This window comes from Bombina bombina, chromosome 7, assembly GCF_027579735.1.
Source record: "Bombina bombina isolate aBomBom1 chromosome 7, aBomBom1.pri, whole genome shotgun sequence".
Taxonomy (NCBI): Eukaryota; Metazoa; Chordata; class Amphibia; order Anura; family Bombinatoridae; genus Bombina; species Bombina bombina.
In genome coordinates this window covers 230,454,875-230,476,698 of record NC_069505.1, presented here as the reverse complement: position 1 = coordinate 230,476,698, position 21,824 = coordinate 230,454,875, and the positions used below count along the sequence as shown (strand labels likewise).

The 21,824-nt window shown below is 38.4% G+C and overlaps 1 protein-coding gene across 5 annotated transcripts in view; it reads left to right on the top strand.

The window, feature by feature from the left end:
• Positions 1-21,824, top strand: part of ABCC8 (ATP binding cassette subfamily C member 8) — a 594,664-nt gene that overhangs the window by 100,247 nt on the left and 472,593 nt on the right. The gene's annotated exons all lie outside the window — the stretch shown is intronic.

Genomic DNA, 21,824 nt, shown 5'->3' with positions numbered 1-21,824 from the left:
TATTAGACAGTGTTATTATGAGTGTAACTATACTTTGTAATGTATTTTTGATGTGTTTTGTAACACTTTTTAGTTTTGGAAAACAGTTAAAGGGACAGTCAAGTCCAAAAAAAACTTTCATGATTTAAATAGGGTATGCAATTTTAAACAACTTCCCAATTTACTTTTATCACCAATTTTGCTTTGTTCTCTTGGTATTCTTAGTTGAAAGCTAAAACTAGGAGGTTCATATGCTAATTTCTTAGACCTTGAAGACTGCCTCTAATCTGAATACATTTTGACCACTAGAGGGCATTAGTTCACATATTTCATATAGATTACATTTAGCTCATGCACGTAAACTGACCTAGGACTGAGCACTGATTGGCTAAACTGCATGTCTGTCAAAAGAACTGAAATAAGGGGGCAGTCAGCAGAAGCTTAGATACAAGATAATTACAGAGGTAAAAAGTATATTAATATAACTGTGTTGGTTTGGCAAAACTGGGGAATGGGTAATAAAGGGAATAGCTTTCTTTTTAAACAACAAAAATTCTGGTGTTGACTGTCCCTTTAAGCAGAGCTATAAGATTGCAGTAAGAATTCTAGTGTAGATTTCACTCAACTTGTAATATGAGCGCAATTAAAACAAAGCGCAAATGATTGCGAAATCCCTTGCAAAATCATTTGCGCCTCATTGGTAATCTAGCCTAAAATCAGATGTTATCCAGCAACACAAAACACCAATGAGCAACTGCAGCAAAGTTCCCTTCACTTCCCTGTCCCGGAAATATTTGGAGGGTATGCATTATGAAAGAATTTTTTTAAGCATATATTTACACAAAATAACATTGAAATAGTTGATTGTGTAAATAGAAGTTCAGTTGACCAGAGGAAGTTTGAATGAAGGAGTGTCTGAGTCCAGGATGAATGAGTGCAAAGAAAGGTGAAGAAGTTGGTAAATATTTTGAAGCTTTTAGTCAGGCACAGATTAGGCTTCATTGCAGAAGTAAGGTACGGAGCACAATGTCCTGTCAAAGATCCTGTTTATCTGATGGTTCTACCCCATGACCTTTAAAGTCGTCAATCCCCGGCCTTAATCTTATAACCATTGTAAGTTAAAATAATAACATAAATAAAGAGTTACACACAGCTTTGGTATAAAATTTGGCCGCAGCCATTTTATTAACAACACAATTTAAATATTGAGTAATAAATATTTTCAAACATTTTCAAACATTTTTCCACAGAACATACCTGATGTTCATAAATAACATTACTGACAAATAAAACATAAACCACAGCGGTGCTAGTTCCCAAACCCACAAAAACAAGATGGCCGTTATTCAACAACTGGACTCAGCTATATCCCTGTTGAGTCCGTCCAAGTACACCTAAACTTTAATAGGGAACCCCTTGCCCCTATAAAACCAGTTGTCCACTCACCCCATGGAGAGGCAACTACTTAAAATCCTCCAAATCACTTGGCCATATTGCGTACCATATTTGTCTGGGAACTAGCACCCCCGCCTTGCTGCGACAAACACGAACAAGGAAGGAAAACAAAGATTAGGGAGGGAGGGAGGGAGCACTTTCTAGAAAGGTTTGATAATTATTCTGATGACAGATTCTCCCGCTCTTTCTTTAAATGCGTAACAGCGCGTGCTAAGCCCGCCCCCTACAGTAAATAACCAATCACACCCAAGGCCTAATTCCTCCAACGGTCAAGTCCCCTTCCCGTTACTTCGAACTCCCAGGGGTTCCCTGACCTTTAAAGTCGTCAATCCCCGGCCTTAATCTTATAACCATTGTAAGTTAAAATAATAACATAAATAAAGAGTTACACACAGCTTTGGTATAAAATTTGGCCGCAGCCATTTTATTAACAACACAATTTAAATATTGAGTAATAAATATTTTCAAACATTTTCAAACATTTTTCCACAGAACATACCTGATGTTCATAAATAACATTACTGACAAATAAAACATAAACCACAGCGGTGCTAGTTCCCAAACCCACAAAAACAAGATGGCCGTTATTCAACAACTGGACTCAGCTATATCCCTGTTGAGTCCGTCCAAGTACACCTAAACTTTAATAGGGAACCCCTTGCCCCTATAAAACCAGTTGTCCACTCACCCCATGGAGAGGCAACTACTTAAAATCCTCCAAATCACTTGGCCATATTGCGTACCATATTTGTCTGGGAACTAGCACCCCCGCCACCGACTGGACTGACCGAACAGCCCAGTCCCGCCAAACCCAATATTTTTCCCAAAGCTTCTTTTATATCGAAAATAAATAGCTGCAGCCCAAATTGGTTAAAATGAACACCATCTTTTAAATAAAATTCCTCAGCCCCATCTACTTCAAAATCTGGGTGGAAAACTACGCCTCCCCCCAACCTCTTAACAAAAGAGCTAATTATTTTGTTAATTTTTTTACGACTCTTTTCTAGCCTATCATAATCCCTCGCTGATCTCCAAACCAACCTAGGAGTAATCTGTGACCAAATTATTTTGATTTCAGGATGAAGTTCCTTTATGTTGCCCAGATCTCTTTTGATTCTTCTAACTAGTTCCTTTTGAGGAATCATACCTAAATCATTTCCCCCCAAATGCACTATCAAAACCTGAGGACGAGGAAACATTCTGCCAAAATCTAGAAACAACGGAAAAAAGAGTTCCCAGCACATCCCCCTAATCCCAAACCATTTGACCTCCCATTGATCCACAGGACACCCAAGCTGAAGGCCGCCCATTTTCTTACTGGCCTCAGCATTGGCCCAGTATATAAACGAATGCCCCATCACCCATACGATCTTTACACCTAAAATAAGAGAAAAAGGAGTGTTCAGGATGATTACAACTCAAACATTCCAAAACATACATTCTATTCAAGGTTTTTTTTTTTTTTTTTTTTTTTTTTTTTTTTTTTTAATATCCTTAAATCAGGCCTAACATAAGATTTATAACGACTTGAACCCCATCTACCAATCTTTTTAACTATATCCTCTCTGAGACCTAACATAGCGGCTTCAGTAGCAGCTCCAATCCGGAAAGAATGAGATCCAAACTCTAAAGGATTAAGACCCAATAAAACAATTGAACCTCTTAAAATGGCTCTAAATTGATATTGTGATAAAAAAGAACCGTCTGAATGAACCAACAAAGGGCCATCCTGCAAAGGCCGTATGGACCCATAAAGCATCATTACCTGACATGGACATATTTCACCACCACTAGGGAATAGCACTATGTTCTTGCCTTTCCCATATATGTCCGTTTTACTATTTCTCAGTAATATTTCTACTCTGTTATCATTCCATATTACATCTTCTTTTTGTAAACCACCTGACACTTTTTTGCTAGGGCTTACCAATTCCGAAACTCTAAATGCCCCGAAAAAGGCCAATACAAAGGCCGTTCTAAATAATATTAATTCAAATCTTGATGCACAAATCTCTGCTAATACCACCCAAACTTTTTGAAGTAAAGAAAATGTAATAGGTCTTCTCTTATCTCTAACCTTTGTCTTTTTCTTCAAGCCTTTAAGAACCTGACGGACCCAAAAAACCTTTGTAACATCAGACAAACCTAATAAGCGAAATCTAAAAGCAAGGGCCGCCAATCTTCTTTCCATATTAGATGGTGACAAACCCACATTTCCCCAATGCCACATCCATTCCAATAAGCAACCCGTGACATCATCATACCCTTCTTTAATTTCAGATTGACATAACCACATTTCCCATTCCTTCCAAACTGATACATAGGACGTCCAAGTACCTGGAGCCAAAGATTTTTTAATTAATTCAGCCAATCCTCCGTCCCAAGCTTCCAAAGTTGGACGGGAAACGTCGCTCCAACTATGTCCGCCTGAGGCGCCAACTCTCGAAAGCGAGACCACTGTGAACGAGATAAAGAATCTGCTATCAAATTAAGCTTACCAGGGATATGATTTGCCCTGACGAAAACATTCATACTTAAACATTTCAGGACTAGCACTCTTAATAAACGCAAAACTGGTAATGATGATGCAGATAAAGAATTAATAGCAGAAACAACACCCATATTATCTGTATGAAACAATATGGATTTATTCATCAAATCCACTTCCCACACAAACAGAGCCACCAGAATAGGAAATAGCTCAAGGAAAACTAGGTTCTTGGTTAAACCTAAATTGACCCACTCTTGAGGCCACACTTCAGCGCACCAATGCCCTTGAAAATAAGCCCCGAAACCAACACCCCCAGCTGCATCAGTTATCAAATCCAAATCAACATTAGAGACCCTAGCTTCCATGAATATTGCAACACCATTAAAATTTTTAAGGAATTCCAACCAAACTTTCAAATCATCCTTGTGACCTTTTTTAATCCTTACAAAATGATGAGGCTTACTAACACCAGATGTAGCCAATGACATTCTTCTAGAAAAAACTCTACCAATAGGAATGATTCTGCAAGCAAAATTCAACTTTCCAAGTAAAGATTGCATTTTTCTCAAAGTCACCTTACGGACCACCAAAAATTGCTGAATCATTTCTGACAAATCCACAATCTTTTCCAGAGGTAGCCTACATTCCATACTTTCAGAATCTATTGTAATACCCAGAAATTTAAGGGCCGTAACTGGACCCTCAGATTTTTCCATTGCAATAGGAACCCCAAAATCAGATGCCATTGAATAAAAACAATCCCTTAATTTCAAACAAACGTCCGAATCATGGGGACCAACAAAAAGAAAATCATCCAGATAATGAACTACTGACGAAAATCCAGACCTGAATTTAACAACCCATTCCAAAAATGAACTAAAGCATTCAAACAGAGAACAAGAAATAGAACAACCCATCAGGAGACATAAGTCAATGTAGAGAAAACCCTCAAAACAACAACCCAGCAAATAATGTGAAGAAGGATGAACTGGAAGTAACCGAAAAGCCGCCTCAATATCTACTTTAGCCATTAAAGCGAATTGCCCAGCCTCTCTAACCAACTTAACCGCCATGTCAAATGATGTATAAGACACAGACGATAATTCATCCGGAATATCATCATTAACAGATCCACCTTTTGGAAATGATAAGTGGTGAATTAAACGAAATTTACCAGGCTCTTTCTTAGGAACCACTCCTAAAGGAGAAATACGCAAATGGGGGATAGGAGATATTTTAAAAGGACCTGCCATTCGACCCAAAGAAACCTCCTTCTCAAGCTTACTCCTAACAACCTCAGGCCATTCCCTAGCAGACTTAAGGTTACCCCTGTAATGAACAACGCCTCCAGAAGATGGAATTCTGAAACCAAACTCAAAACCATGTAGCAACAACAAGGCCTTATCACCACAACCTTTCTGTTTAGCGTAAAGGACGAGCCACAGCTCCATCCCGCTTAGCCTCACCGGAGTTAATCCCTTTTTCAGGGAGCTCCTGTGTTCCTCCCAATTTGTTCTTTTTGAAACACTTACTGGAAGGGTGGGATCCACCACACCCAGAACATTCGTGTCTGAATTTACATGATGCTCCCCATTTACAGAACTTTTCATTGAAAGCAAAACAGAAACCTTTTTTGGCTGTTGCCGACGAACCGTTTTGAAGAGATCCGCCGGCACTCCCTCGAAAGGGCTGCGAAGACCTTAACGGAGTCATCACTTTTAGCCATAGACCCATATCACGATCATCCCATTTCATCTCAGGCTTAACCGACAAACGTTGTCTAAATTGTTCATCATAATACCACCAAGCCATACCACCATATGTTCTCTGAGCAGCTGCAATTTCATCTAAATAACAAAAGAGGGCCGCTCCTTGATCAGGGAACTTAACAGAAAATACACTAGCATAAATAACAAAAGCCTGGAACCAGTTAGTAAATGTTTTTGGCAATTTTCTGTAACGTCTTTTCCTTTCCTCCTCTTCCTTCTTGGCCGAATCCTTTTTTGAGTCTTCAGGTATCTCAAAAGACTGATCAAGAGGAAGGAGAGAAAATAATTCAATAAAATCTCTCTTGTATATCTTTTCTCTTAACTCTACCGTCAAATGCATGCCCAAAGGCCCAATAGAACACAAACAAGACCTGGCCAAAGCCGTGTCAGCAATCTTCAGCTCAGGACCCCCATCCGTTTTATTATCAACATTAGTCCCCTTTTGCTGAGATAAACCGACCATTTGAGATTGAGGTACTGACCCTACATCCTTTATTCCCTCACCACCAATCCCTAATACCCTATTTTGGTTAACCAATTCTGTGGGAACCCATGAATTGGCGACTCCCCCCGTGACTTTTGCTCCTTCTAATTTGGCTAACAAGTCCCTTAAACCTGCTACAACAGTTATAGATAAGGGATCAGCATGCACACCAACTGTATCAACCCCCACATTCAGATTCACAACACCAGATCCCTCATTACCTGTACTCGGGTCCTGAGGCACTGCAGACTGAACCCTTTGAGATGCAGCCGTAACCTTCTCTGTATTCTGGAAACCAGTAGCCCTGGGATCCGTGTTAGTCATTAATTGCTGCCCTTTTTCCGTCTGTAAAAAAGAAACATGTGACAAACCCCCAGAAGGTGCCCAAATTCCAATGCCCCTACTAGCTGTAGACATACCCAACCTACTATCCACTGAAACACCCTTACCCTTCTTAGCTGATGGGACCTCAAACCCTTCCCCCCTTAAATCCCCATACCTCTTGCGTTGTCTACCTCTACCTTGTATTCTCCCAATCCCAGACCTGTTTGGACGTTGAACAGAGTTAACCGAGCTATGAAATGTATTATTAATACTCTGACCCATCATGCCCTGAAGACCAAAATTAAAATTGTTGGCCGTACTCACCCTTGTTTCTTCTCCCTTTGCATTAAAACGTTCCACCCCTGGAACGCCGTCCTCAATATCCAGCCTGATATTTTCCGTCCAAGATTCCTGAAGGCCATAAGCCTCCCCACTTAGGCCGTCATTTCCCACCATTAAAAGACCCTGGGAATTCTCAGGCCGTGACCCAGTTTCATTCCCATCTAAAAGAAAAACATCATTAGTGACAGGTAAATTTTTAATTACTTCAACATTCCTATCCCTCAAATTTCTTAACTCGCCCTTTAAAACTGGATCACCCGTGACCCTGACTGACGTATTAAACTGGCTAATAGTGTTAACTACATTGGGAGAAGGAGGAATAAAATCCTCCTCAGAAGAATCTAAATATAAATCTAATTCTACCACACCGTTATCAACCTCGGTATCATGATGACTATCGCTGGCTTCAGGCCTTTCAACCCTCTCGTCTAACACCCGATAAGCCTGATTTTCCGTATTATTGCAAGGTCTTAAAAACTGAGCCGACTTAGAAACATTATGTAACTGTTCTGAAACTGCCTGAGGTATTTCAATCGGCCCTGATACAATCAAACCCTCACCTTTCTTTTTCATTAAGGCGCTACCTAAACTACATATACTCGCTTGTTCATTACCCTCACACAGAGAAATAGGCCTCGGCAGGCCGTCACTTTTACTAGCTTGCTTTTTCCCTCTAATTACTACTTTCTGGCCTAAATTGGCCGTCTTACCCTTAGGCAAAGAATCACCCTTCATTACAGGCTCAGTGAATTGTTCCGTAATGGAACAAGTGCTCCCGGACTGCGTCACATTATCAGCAAACTCCGCTCCGGTCTGCCGACTTCCGGAGCTCGAACTTGACTTCTTCCTCACAGACGCCTTTAACCCCGGACTGGGGCTGGATTTTCTCCGACCGCTATTACCCCCTTCAGCATCCGGATCAGAACGAACTGGAGGCCTCGAACGCCTCGATGTTTTTGGAGCCACCTCAACGATATCCCCTCTGGGTTCGACGACCGGGCTAAGCAATGGACGTAATTTTTCTTCGAGCCAGGTAGGGCCCATTTTTGCAGCTTCCAACTTAAGTTGGTCAAAAATCGCATCAAAATGCGACATCGCAGAATTCCTAACTGACAAGCACAGCACTTTCTAGAAAGGTTTGATAATTATTCTGATGACAGATTCTCCCGCTCTTTCTTTAAATGCGTAACAGCGCGTGCTAAGCCCGCCCCCTACAGTAAATAACCAATCACACCCAAGGCCTAATTCCTCCAACGGTCAAGTCCCCTTCCCGTTACTTCGAACTCCCAGGGGTTCCCGGAAATGCCAGGCTAAAATGAGTTCCTATGACAAATATGGTGTAGATTCATTAAAAACAGACTCCAAGGATATGATTGCTTAAGTTAAATGGGTCAACTTCTAAGTTCATTTGGCAGCTTCTTATTGTAATTCAGAAGTTTGTATAAGTTGAACTTCTGTCTTCTTTCTACCTCATCTACAATGTTACTATAACAACCAAAAGGCCATTTTCCTCCAGACATCCAATCAGGGCTAGCTAGGCATGTTGTAAGAATTCTTATATAATCTCCCTGAAAAGTATAAGGATCCATGTTTTCACTAAGTGGGGAAATGTTTCTATTAATACTAGGGATGTGCATAAGGCTATTTATAGAGCCAGATTTACAGTATTAGTGGAAAATGCAACACACAAATATCTGTGCAAATTACTCTCTTAAATCCAATGCTGAAATAACAAAAACTGAATAACGTAATTATGCACTTTCCTAATTAATGTAAACCCTATATAATGTATTGTGCTGCTTTAGACTTATTATTGTATTAGTTATTGGAGATAAATGTTTTAGCGTTAGTCTAAAAAAAGTGTCTTTAGCATCAGTCATGCGCTGTTCTAAGCGGCCATAAGCAGACATGTATGCCTGGTGTAAGAACAATCCATTCATTTATTAGTATTGTAAAAAGTTACTTATGGCTAAAGGGTCATTAAACCCACATTTTTTCTTTGATGGTTCAGATAGAGAATACAATTTTAAACAACATTCCAATTTACTTCTATTATCTAATTTGCTTCATTATTTAGATATCCTTAGTTGAAGAAATAGCAATGCACATAGGTAAGCCAATCACACAAGGCATCTATGAGCAGCTACCAATCAGCAGCTACTTAGCCTATCTATATATGCTTTTCAGCTAAGGATATCAAGAGAAGGAAGCAAATTAGATAATAGAAGTAAATAAGAAAATTGTTTAAAATTGCATGTTCTTTCTAAATTCTTTAAATTCTTTAAATGTTTCTTTCACAGGTAAAATTGAAATATAATTACACTCTAAACTGGGCATATGTTGGCCTAGGGGGATTAGGCTTCTGCCTAGAGCAATAGAATATAGTGGCCCGCAGATATTTAGTTGTAGCTCAATGGCATGATATCTTCTCACGTCTATACACTCCAATTTTGTATTTGCTATTTAATAGATAGGGCAGCAAAAACAAATCCTTCTTTAAGAGTGACACAATAAAATTCTATTTGACCAACATACAGATATAATGCAGAAGCTGCTACAGAAAATACCTCCGCTCCTGAGAACCACCTCCCAGAAGAATACTGGCAAAAAAAGCCACAGAATATGTCTCAAATGCTTGGCATATTTTTGATATTGACAATCAATTAAATCAAATAAATGGTATTTAAAAATATAAAAAGCAGACCACTTTTTTATGTAACTAATTCAAATTAAAGAAATCCAAATGCTTTGGAATTATTGCTGACATATAAGGCGATATTATATATGCGGTGCAGGCTTCAGCGTTACTGCTGAAACCACGCGCCACCCGTAATTTCAACTCGCACATCGGGGTATCACATATACGACACCAGCAGTTCATAAAGTGCCATAAATTGGATAAACTAGCGATGTCCAGAAATTAGCATAAATACAAATTTCTGGAGTTGCCAGTGACTTTAGAAACTGCCGGCGCTTAAGAAAATAAAAAAAATATCAAATCTCCCGTAAAAGTCTAACCCGCCTCCCAAAAATAAACCAGACAGGTCAAAACCCCTATATCAGCCATCAAACCCACATCGGAACTAATGATAAAAGTATTAACCCCTAAACAGACAACCCCCACAATGCAATATGCCTAATTAAACTATTAACTCCTAATCCGCCATTCACCCACATCGAGATCTACCTAATAAAAGTATTAACCCCTAAATCCGCCAACCCCAACATCGCAAACTACCTAATAAATGTATTAACCCTTGATCCGCCATTCACCCACATCGCAAAGTCCCTATTAAAACTATTAACCCCTAATCTGCCATTAACCCACATCGCAAAGTACCTATAAAAACTAACCTCTAATCCACCATTAACCCACAAACCTTATAAATCTATTAACCCCTAGTCCGCCAAACCCACACAATGCAATAATCCTTATAAAACTACTAACCCCTAAACTGCCAAACCCACACAACGCAATAACTAAAAAAAAAAACTATTAACCCCTAAACCGCCAAACCCAAACAATGCAAATAACTAATTAAATGACTAAGCCCCCTAACCTAACACCCCCTAACCAAACCCCCATTAAATTAACCCCAATTACCTAAATTAAAAAATACTAAGTTACAAACAATTAAAATAAAAAAGCTAATATTACTTAAAAAAAGAATAATATTAAATTAATCCAAGATTACAAAAATAAAAAATTCAAACATTAAATAAAATAATAAACCAAATTATCAAAAATAAAAAAATAAACCTAATACCTATGAAAATAAAATAACAAAAACAAAATAAAAATACCCCCTAATCTAATGCTAAACTACCAATAGCGCTTAAAAGGACATTTTGTAGGGCATTGCCCTAAGTTAAACAGCTCTTTTACCTTAAAAAAATCTTAAACTACCAATTGCCCCTAAAGGGGCATTTTTTATGGGCATTGCCCTTAAAAGGGCATTCAGCTCTTTTTCAAAGGCCCATTAAAACCCTAATCTAATAAAAAAAAAATTTAAATGATTTGAACAGCCAATAGGATTTCAGTAGCTCTCATCCTATTGGCTGATTTGAATTTGAAGACTCAAATCAGCCAATAGGAATTCAAGGTACCCCATATTTAAACAGGTACCTTGAATTCAATCCTCAGTGTGCAGCGGTGATCGTACGAAGAGGATCTCCATGCTCCTGGCTCTGCAGTTGCCGGTCTTCAGTTCCTCCGTCGCCGGTCTTCAGTTCTGCCCTCTGCTCCACACCGGCTTGTTCCTGGAAGAAGATAGAAGATATTGCCGCTTGGAATAAGAGTTCACCACCGGACTTTAGGAACTTGAGTACCTATCTGGGGGTTAGACTTAGGCTTTTATTTTTATTTATTTTTTATTTTTTTAGATTAGGGTTTTAATGGGTCTTTGAAAAAGAGCTGAATGCCCTTTTAAGGGCAATGCCCATACAAATGCCCCTTTGGGGACAATGGGTAGTTTAGGATTTTTTTAGTGTTAGTTTTTTTTTATTATTTTGGGGGTTTGGTGGGTTAGGGGTTTTACTGTTAGAAGAGGGACTTAGTATTTTTTTAAGGTAAAAGAGCTGTTTAACTTAAGCCAATGCCCTACAAAAGGCCATTTTAAGGGCTATTGGTAGTTTAGCATTAGATTATGGGGTGTTTTAACTTTGGGGGGGGGGGCTTTTTCATAGGGATTAGGTTTAATTTTTTAATTTTCCAAAATTTGGTTTATTATTTTATGTAATGTTAGAATTTTTTACTTTTTGTAATCTTAGATTAATTTATTCTTAGTTTTTATTTTTAAGTAATGTTAGTTTTTTATTTCAATTGTTTGTAACTTAGTATTTTTTAATTTAGGTAATTGGGATTAATTTAGGGGGTGTTAGTTTAGGGGGCTTAGTAATTTAATTAGTTATTTGCGTTGTTTGAGTTTGGCGGTTTAGGGGGTTAATAGTTTTATTTGGATTATTGTGTTGTGTGGTTTGGCGGATTAGAGGTTAATAGGTTAATTACGTTTATTGCGTTGGTGGGGGATGGCAGTTTAGGGGTTAATAGTTTTAATAGGTACTTTGCGGTATGGGTGAATGGTGGATTAGGGGTTAATAGTTAATTAAAGGGGCAGTAAACTTACATACTAATGTTATATAATTCTGCACATAGTGCAAAATAATATAACATTAGCTTACCTGCACATTTATACTTTCAATTATTTCAGAGAAATTGTATGTAAAAACCTCATTTTACCAGAACGCTGCTCCTTGCTCTACTGAGCGGGTCTGGTTTTTACACAGCGCATCGCGGCAACACTGTCAAGTCAGTGTGCCCAGTTGTGCCATCTGGTCTAGTAGCGGGAGCAAGCTACATTAATTTTATTGGTGCGAACGGGCACACTGTGACTAGACAGTGTTGCCGCGATGTGCTGTGTAAAAACCAGACCTGCTCAGTAGAGCAAGGAGCGGCGTTCTGGTAAAATGAGGTTTTTACATACAATTTCTTTGAAATAATTGAACGTATAAATGTGCTGGTAAGCTAATGTTATATAATTCTGCACTATGTGCAGAATTATATAACATTAGTGTGTAAGTTTACTGCCCCTTTAAGGTATATTGCGTTGTGGGGTGATGACGGTGTAGGGGTCAATAGGTTAATTAGATGTTTTGCAATGTGGGGGTTGGTGGGTTATGGGGTTAATATAGTTTATTAGTTATTGCGGTGGGGAGATGACGGTTGACAGGTACATAGATATTGCGCATGCGTTAGGTGTTAGTTACTATTTTCACGGGCTTATGGTGCTCACATACTCAGTGCAAGTCTTGCTGCGCCTGCCTATGTGTGGTGAGGTGAAAATGTAGTAACATTTCTCCATTTTCGCTGCATAAGTCCTTTTGCAGAATATGTGATACCGATTTGCGAAGCGGATCTATGTTAGCTAATGGGAGTAAAAATTGCGGACCATGGGTGAAATATACGCGCCACATTTATATGCGGCACTGTATATGTGATACCATATCCATGTAAAAACCGATGTCGCCGTCTTTTGCGGGCAACACCGCATATGTAATCTTGCCCCTGTTGTGCGTTCCAATGGATTAATACACAAGAATTTTACAGATATTACATTATGGTTTTTAATAACTACACAAATTAGCTGCATTTCTAATAAATACAGGGATGTTGGCTATAGCTCTTTGTTGGTACAGCAGTACTGCCATAATGATAAATTATTAAAGTTCTTTTTAATTTATCTCTACCTGCTACAGACATTTATGGCCTTTAGAAACATTATCCATGTTTGATATTTTATTGTATGGTTTTTGTGTTATAATTCTATCAAGTGTATTGCCACTGAATGTTTATCAGTTAGACCTTTATCGTGTCCATTCAAGCTTTCCCTTTTATTCACATTTCTTTTTTTTTATTGCATTTCAATGCTAATGCTTTTCCCGTTTGTCTTCATTACACATTTTCACTCTTTTCATTACTAGTAACATTTATTTCTAATTCAATGCCTGTCAAGCTACAACATTTTTTACTAGGAGCTGATTATTTTTGCCTTTCCGCTTAACCTATATCTCAACACTTGGATATCTCTTTATTCACTTATGAAGCATAGCTACTGTTCTTTCTCATTAAAGGAGATAGCAGTTAATATTGAAATTAAAATGCTCATGCGGGTATTTCAGTTTTGAATAAAAGCTAGTCCGTATTGTATATGAAAAGGACTGGGTAACAATACCTCAAAACTAAACTTTACCTTTGTGCTTATTGATTCAACAAGGGTTAATATGGGAGTGTCTTTTACTTACATTTAACCAATAGCCTTGCTAGACTCTCTTTTTAAGTTAGCACCAACCAGTGCATTGTAGGTCTATGAATTCGGCTCTGGCCGAAACACGCAAGTCTGTCTTATTTTTTCTCCTGTGATGTATTTTTAAATGCATTGAATAAAATCTGCTTTTATTTCTGATATCAGGATTCACACCTTTTTTTCTATGATACAAAGTAACTACTGCTGCCAGCGTAAGCATGTGGGGATTATATCTATAAAAAAAATGCTTCTCGTAAAACGTATTACTGTTTAAGGGTGCTTTTATACAGCTAGAAGCATAGGTACAAATACCTTGGCTTCCGTTATTCAAACATTGCACTTGTGGAGCAAGTGTTTGTCAGTGGAGTAATTGCTAATACAATATACACTCAGCAAGTGTGTAAAGGGATGTAATTGCTGGCTTGATGTAAGCTATAGCTTGCTCCATAGACGGTGTATGCTCCATAGACAGAAAGGACTGTCAACAAATCATCAGAACTATTACAAGAAGCATCTATTCAAACCTGAAATGCACAAAACACAAATTTTATAAAGCCAATCAAACAATATGTGACTTGAATCTATTTAGCTATGAATAGTGTCCTTTAATCACAAAGTGTAAAGATAATGGGGCCGATTTATCATTGTCTGTCCAACATGATACGCTGTAGCATATCATGTCGAACAGACATCGCTGAATGCCGACAGCATACGCTCTCGATATTTAACATTGCACAAGCAGTTCTGGCCCCAAGCAGGGGGTGTCAATTAACCTGATTTTATAGGATTGGCAGATTGCAGACCACAGCCTCAGAGGCAGCGGACCAGTTATGGTCTTAGGACTGCTGCTTAATAACTTCTGTTTCCGGCGAGCCTGAAGGCTTGCATGGAAACAGGGGCATCAGGGGCCATTCGGCTCTTGATAAATTGGATCCTATACTTCAACACTAAAACCAATTGGGCCCTCTGTTTCCTAATTAAATTGATTTGAAATAATCTTCCCATGTATGAGCTTTGCAGTCAGCAGTATCCAACAAAACAATATTTTCAGTTTAGTTCTAACAGTTGCAATGATTTGAGCTTACAGGTTGTCTTGTGGATGTTACACGTTGTCTTGTGGATGTTACAGGTTGTCTTGTAGATGTTACAGGTTGTCTTGTAGATGTTACAGGTTGTCTGTAGATGTTACAGGTTGTCTTGTAGATGTTACAGGTTGTCTTGTAGATGTTACAGGTTGTCTTGTAGATGTTACAGGTTGTCTGTAGATGTTACAGGTTGTCTTGTGGATGTTACAGGTTGTCTTGTAGATGTTACAGGTTGTCTTGTAGATGTTACAGGTTGTCTTGTGGATATTACAGGTTGTCTTGTAGATGTTACAGGTTGTCTTGTAGATGTTACAGGTTGTCTTGTAGATGTTACAGGTTGTCTGTAGATGTTACAGGTTGTCTTGTAGATGTTACAGGTTGTCTTGTAGATGTTACAGGTTGTCTTGTAGATGTTACAGGTTGTCTTGTAGATGTTACAGGTTGTCTGTAGATGTTACAGGTTGTCTTGTGGATGTTACAGGTTGTCTTGTAGATGTTACAGGTTGTCTTGTAGATGTTACAGGTTGTCTTGTAGATGTTACAGGTTGTCTTGTAGATGTTATAGGTTGTCTTGTAGATGTTACAGGTTGTCTGTAGATGTTACAGGTTGTCTTGTGGATGTTACAGGTTGTCTTGTGGATGTTACAGGTTGTCTTGTTGATGTTACAGGTTGTCTTAAAAGTAATGTAAAATCATTTCCCCTTTATTACATATGAGAGGGCATTTTAAATCTATTACTTTGCTTTTTTTTTTTAGTAAAATGAATGTTTCTATACTGAAAAATCAACTATTGGCCAGCTCATTAATTGTGAACATATGTACTGCTGGGCAAAGCTCTACTTTTTCAGACAAAATTAGCAGTGATTGATACATTTATCTCAATATTTCATTCTTAAAGGTTTAAACAATTTTCTAATTTACTCCCATTAACAAAATGAGCACAGTCTTTTTATATTTACACTTTTTGAGTCACCAGCTCCTACTGAGCATGTGCAAGAATAAACATATATGCATTTGTGAATGGCTGATGGCTGTCACATGACACAGGAGGAGTAGAAATAGACATAACTTTCAAATTTGTCAGAAAAAAAAATCTACTACTCATTTGAAGTTCAGACTAAGGGGCTGATTTATCATTTGCCGGAGCGGATCATGACTGCCCAGCATTGATAAATGCCGACAGCATACGGTGTGTGCATTTATCATTGCACAAGCATTTCTCGTGAAATTCTTGTGCAACCCCCTGATTGTTGTCTGCCGCCTCAGAGGTGACCGACGAGTTAAGGAGCAGCGTTCTTATGACCGCTGTTTCTTAACTTATGTTTCCGATGAGCCTGAAGGCTCGCATGGAAACTGCTGCATTTGCAGCATTATAAATCGGCCCCTAAGTGCTATTGCATTGTCTTTTTATCATGCATCTGTTGTTTATGCAAATCTACTGTTTACTGGTCCTTTAAGATGACTGAATTTACAGGGACCCATTTTATGCATTGCTCTTCTCACAGCTGGACAAAGTATTCTTGCCGAATCTCAGGGGACAGTTCAGGAGGAGCAGTCATTTTTAACATGTGAGGAGGAGGAGCAGTGCCACTTTTATTTTTAAGCCTAGAGCATCCTCCCAGCACAGGACCATCTGCTTCTTCACTGGATCCTCTTAATGTGCACAGTGCAGACTATGGCCTAGATTACAAGTAGATCGCTACTTATTGCTCCCGCTCACACTCTAAAGACAAATTTTCACAACCTTCTTTGCTCATATTTACCAAGGTTGCCAATATTAGTGGAGGGCACTATATATATATATATATATATATATATATATATATATATATATATATATATATATATATATATATATATACAGATAAATATAGGAATATCTATTTAGAAATACACAGAACATATTCTACTATGCAAAGAACTTTGGAATGGGAACTATTTGAATTAAACACACAGTATAAAACTTAATTAAATATTAATATTGCATAAATATGTTTTTACATGTTTTCATCTACTTTACTGCAAATGGTCCCAATGCACATATATATGGGTTTATATGTATGTACTTACAGTGCCCTCCACTAATATTGGCACCCTTGGTAAATATGAGAAAAGAAGGCTGTGAAAAAATGGCTTTATTGTTTAACTTTTTCATCTTCAAATACTCTGCTCTCATGGATATCAAACAATTGCAAATACAGGATTATCCAAAAAAAATAATCTTTGTTAAATATATGTGTGCAACAATTATTGGAAACCTTTTAGTCAATACTTTGGGCTACCTACCTTTGCCAAGAAGACTCGAAGGGGCATATTTATCAAGTTCCGTATGGAGCTTGATGCCCCGTGTTTCTAAAGACCGCTGCTCCATAACCTGTCTGCCTGCTCTAAAGCGGCAGACAGAAATAACCAGAAATCATTGAATACGATCGGGTTGATTGACACACCCTGCCAGCAGCCGACTGGCCGCAAATCTGCAGGGGGCGGTATTGCACCAGCAGTTCATAAGAACTGCTGGTGCAATGATAACTGCAGAGTGCAGACATGTACCGCTATATCGGATCATATCCGCTCGCACCATAATGAGTTTTCTCCTATAATGCCTGATGAGTTTGGAGACTACATGGCAAGGGATCTGAGACCATGAGATTGGAGAATACATGGAAAGGGATCTGAGACCATTCCTTCATAAAGATTCTCCCAGATCCTTCAAATTTCGAAGTTGATGCTGGTGGACTCTCCTCTTCAGGAGATGTGCAGCGGACATGAACCGCTATATCGGATCATGTCCGATCGCACTATAATAAATAGGCCCCTAGATATTCTCCTACAATGCCTGATGAGATTTGAGAATACATGGCAAGGGATCTGAGACCATTCCTTCATAAAGAATCTCCCTGATCCTTCAAATTTCAAAGTTGATGCTGGTGGACTCTCCTCTTCAGTTCACCCCACAGATTTTCTATGGGGTTCCAGTCAGGGGACTGGGAAGGCCATGGCAGGACCTTCAGTTTGTGGTCAGTAAACCATTTATTTGTTGATTTTGAAGTATGTTTTGGATCATTATCTTGCTGGAAGAGCCAACCACATCTCATTTTAAGGTGTTCATTTAAAGAGACAATGAACCCAATTTTTTTCTTTCATGATTCAGATAGAGCATGCAATTATAAGCAACTTTCTAATTTACTCCTATTATCAATTTTCTTCATTCTTTTGCTATCTTTACTTGAAAAGCAAGAATGTAAGTTTAGAAGTCGGCCCATTTTTGGTTCACAACCTGGGTTGTCGTTGCTGATTGGACAGCACCAATAAACAAGTGCTGTCCAGGGTTATGAACCAAAAATTGACTGGCTCCTTAGCTTAGATACCTTCTTTTTCAAATAAAGATAGCAAGAGAACAAAGAAAAATTGATAATAGGAGTAAAATAGAAAGCTGCGTAAAATTACAAGCTCTGTCTGAATCATGAAAGAAACAATTTGGGTTTAGTATTCCTTTAATATTTGTTGATATTTGATAGTCCATGATGCCATATATCCTAACAAAATGTCTAGGTCCCCTGGCAAAAAAACAGTCCCAAAACATTAAAGAACCACCTTTATATATGGCTACCTCTCTGTGTGCGCCAAACCCACCTCTGGTGTATATTGCCAAAAGCTCTATTTTGGTTTCATCTGTCCATAGACGATCCCATTTGAAGTTCTAGCAGTGTCTGGCAAACTGAAGATGCTTGAGTTTGTTTTGGGATGAGAGTAGAGGCTTTTTTCTTGAAACCCTTCCAAACAACTTTAGGTGATGTAGGTGAAGTCGGATTGTAGTTTTGGAGATTTTCTGACCCCAAGATGCAACTAACTTCTGCAATTCTCCCGCTATGATCCTTGGAGATATTTTGGCAACTTGAACCATCCTCTTTACAGTGCATTGAGACAATATAGACATGTATCCTCTTCCAGGTTGATTCATAACATTTACAGTTGACTGTAACTTCTTAATTATTGCCCTGATAGTGGTCTTACCCATTGGGATGAATGACTAAGGGTTTGGCCTATGTGTTACCTCATATGTATACCCCTGTGAAACAGGAAGTCATGGTTGAACAATTTCCTGTTCCTAGTCACCCAGGTGTACTAAAAAATGTCAAATATCATAGGGGTGCCAATAACATATATTTAAGAAAGATTTTTTTTTATATTGTTGTATTTGCAATTGTTTGATATACATGAGAGCAGAGTACAAGTGCGCCACTTGTAATCTGAGCCTATATCAGCACAAACCAAAAAATTAACGCTCTACTGACTTTCCAGTAGGCCAAGACACAAATAAAATACCATTAAGAACATATGTCCTCTACAAGTAGGCCTATCTGTAATTTACACACTTCCTCACAAGAAGACCAGCCTTGTGATTGCACTCTTCTGCTCACAGGAAGACAGGCTTTGTCATTACACACTTCGGCTCAAAAGGAGACCAGTCTTGTCATGGCACACTTTCATTTACAAGAAGGCCAGTCTTGTCATAATATACATTGGCTCAGAAGAACACCAGCCTGATCTTTACACACTTGCACTCACAAGAAGACTAGCCTGTCATAAATCTGCTCACAAGAACACAAGCCTCATCATTACACACTTCCACTCACAAGAAGACTAGCCTTGTTATAATATATGTCTGCTCACAAGAAGACCAGACTCATATTCACACACTTCCTTCGCAAGAACACCAGTCTCACCATAACACATTTCCCTCACAAGAAGACCAGCCTCTTCATTACACACTTGTGCTTGCAAGAAGACCAGTCTCACCATAACACACTTCCCTCATAAGAAGATAAGCCTCATCATTACATACTTCCTTCACAAGAAGAACAGCCTCCTCATTACACATTTCTCTCACAAGAAAACCAGCCTTGTCATAACACACATCTTCTAACTAGACCAGACTTGTCATTACACACTTCTGCTAACAAGAGGACCAGCCTTTCCATTACACACTTCTGCTAACAAGAGGACCAGCCTTTCCATTACACACTTCTGCTAACAAGAGGACCAGCCTTTCCATTACACACCTCTGCCAACAAGAGGACCAGCCTTTCCATTACACACTTCTGCAAACAAGAGGACCAGCTTTTCCATTACACACTTCTGCTAACAAGAGGACCAGCCTTTCTATTACACACTTCTGCCAACAAGAGGACCAGCCTTTCCATTACACACTTCTGCTAACAAGAGGACCAGCCTTTCCATTACACACTTCTGCTAACAAGAAGACCAGCCTAATCATTTTACTGTTTTAATATCTCTTTGACAATTTTATACGTATGGTGCTCAAGAAGTGCATATTACTGAAGATACCTCAGTATGATTTGCTGGGGGGAAAAATGAACGCCTAATGTAAGATAACTTCTGTTACATAGATTGCAAAGATTTTTGTAAACTAGTATGCTTTATCCAAATCGTGAGTATGCTTTATCCGAATCATGAGTATGCTTTATCCGAATCGTGAGTATGCTTTATCCGAATCGTGAGTATGCTTTATCCGAAACGTGAGTATGCTTTTTTCCGAAACATGAAAGTTTAATTTTAACATTCATGTCCCCTTTAGCAATATAGAAAGTATAAAACTGACTCAGTTATATGCACATATTTTATTTAGTTATTTAAATAATATTTAAAGGTAGTAAATAAAATCTCCTTCTTTAGATCAGTGACATTTGGATCATAATGGTTTCATTAATTTTAATGTATTGTCAGCAATCTAATTTCCTCGCAGTGGGAAAATCTAATCTATATCCAAATTGTAAACAGATTAAAACAAAATTAGAGCTGCCACAAGAATGCTTATTGGGGTATTTTAAAGCAAAGAAGAATTAACTTTTGTAGAAAACTTAACTCCATTGCATTTTGGGCTACATCTGTTGACATTAACATATAAATTGCTAGAGGCTTGTAGATAAAGGGATATGAAGCCCAAATGTTTACTTTTATGATTCTGCTAATTCATACAATTTTAAACAACTTTCAATTTCACTCCTATTATCTAATGTGCTTTGTTCTCTTGGTATCCCTTGTAGAAAAGCATACCTAGGTAGCCTAAAGAGGAGCAATGCACTACTGGGAGTTAGCTGTTGATTGGTGGCTGGACATATGCCTTTTCTCATTGGCTCACTGCAGTGATCAGCTAGCTTCCAGTAGTGTATGGCTGTTCCTTCAACAAAGAATACCAATGAAAATGAAGAAAATCTTCTGAATAATGAAAGAAAAAAAATTGGGTTTCATGTTCTTTTTAAATCTGTACAAGAAACTAGATGGTTAACACTTTATATACAGGGAGTGCAGAATTATTAGGCAAATTGTATTTTTGAGGATTAATTTTATTATTGAACAACAACCATGTTCTCAATGAACCCAAAAAACTAATTAATATCAAAGCTGAATAGTTTTGGAAGTAGTTTTTAGTTTGTTTTTAGTTATAGCTATTTTAGGGGGATATCTGTGTGTGCAGGTGACTATTACTGTGCATAATTATTAGGCAACTTAACAAAAAACAAATATATACCCATTTTAATTATTTATTTTTACCAGTGAAACCAATATAACATCTCAACATTCACAAATATACATTTCTGACATTGAAAAACAAAACAAAAACAAATCAGTGACCAATATAGCCACCTTTCTTTGCAAGGACACTCAAAAGCCTGCCATCCATGGATTCTGTCAGTGTTTTGATCTGTTCACCATCAACATTGCGTGCAGCAGCAACCACAGCCTCCCAGACACTGTTCAGAGAGGTGTACTGTTTTCCCTCCTTGTAAATCTCACATTTGATGATGGACCACAGGTTCTCAATGGGGTTCAGATCAGGTGAACAAGGAGGCCATGTAATTAGATTTTCTTCTTTTATATCCTTTCTTGCCAGCCACGCTGTGGAGTACTTGGACGCGTGTGATGGAGCATTGTCCTGCATGAAAATCATGTTTTTCTTGAAGGATGCAGACTTCTTCCTGTACCACTGCTTGAAGAAGGTGTCTTCCAGAAACTGGAAGTAGGACTGGGAGTTGAGCTTGACTCCATCCTCAACCCGAAAAGGCCCCA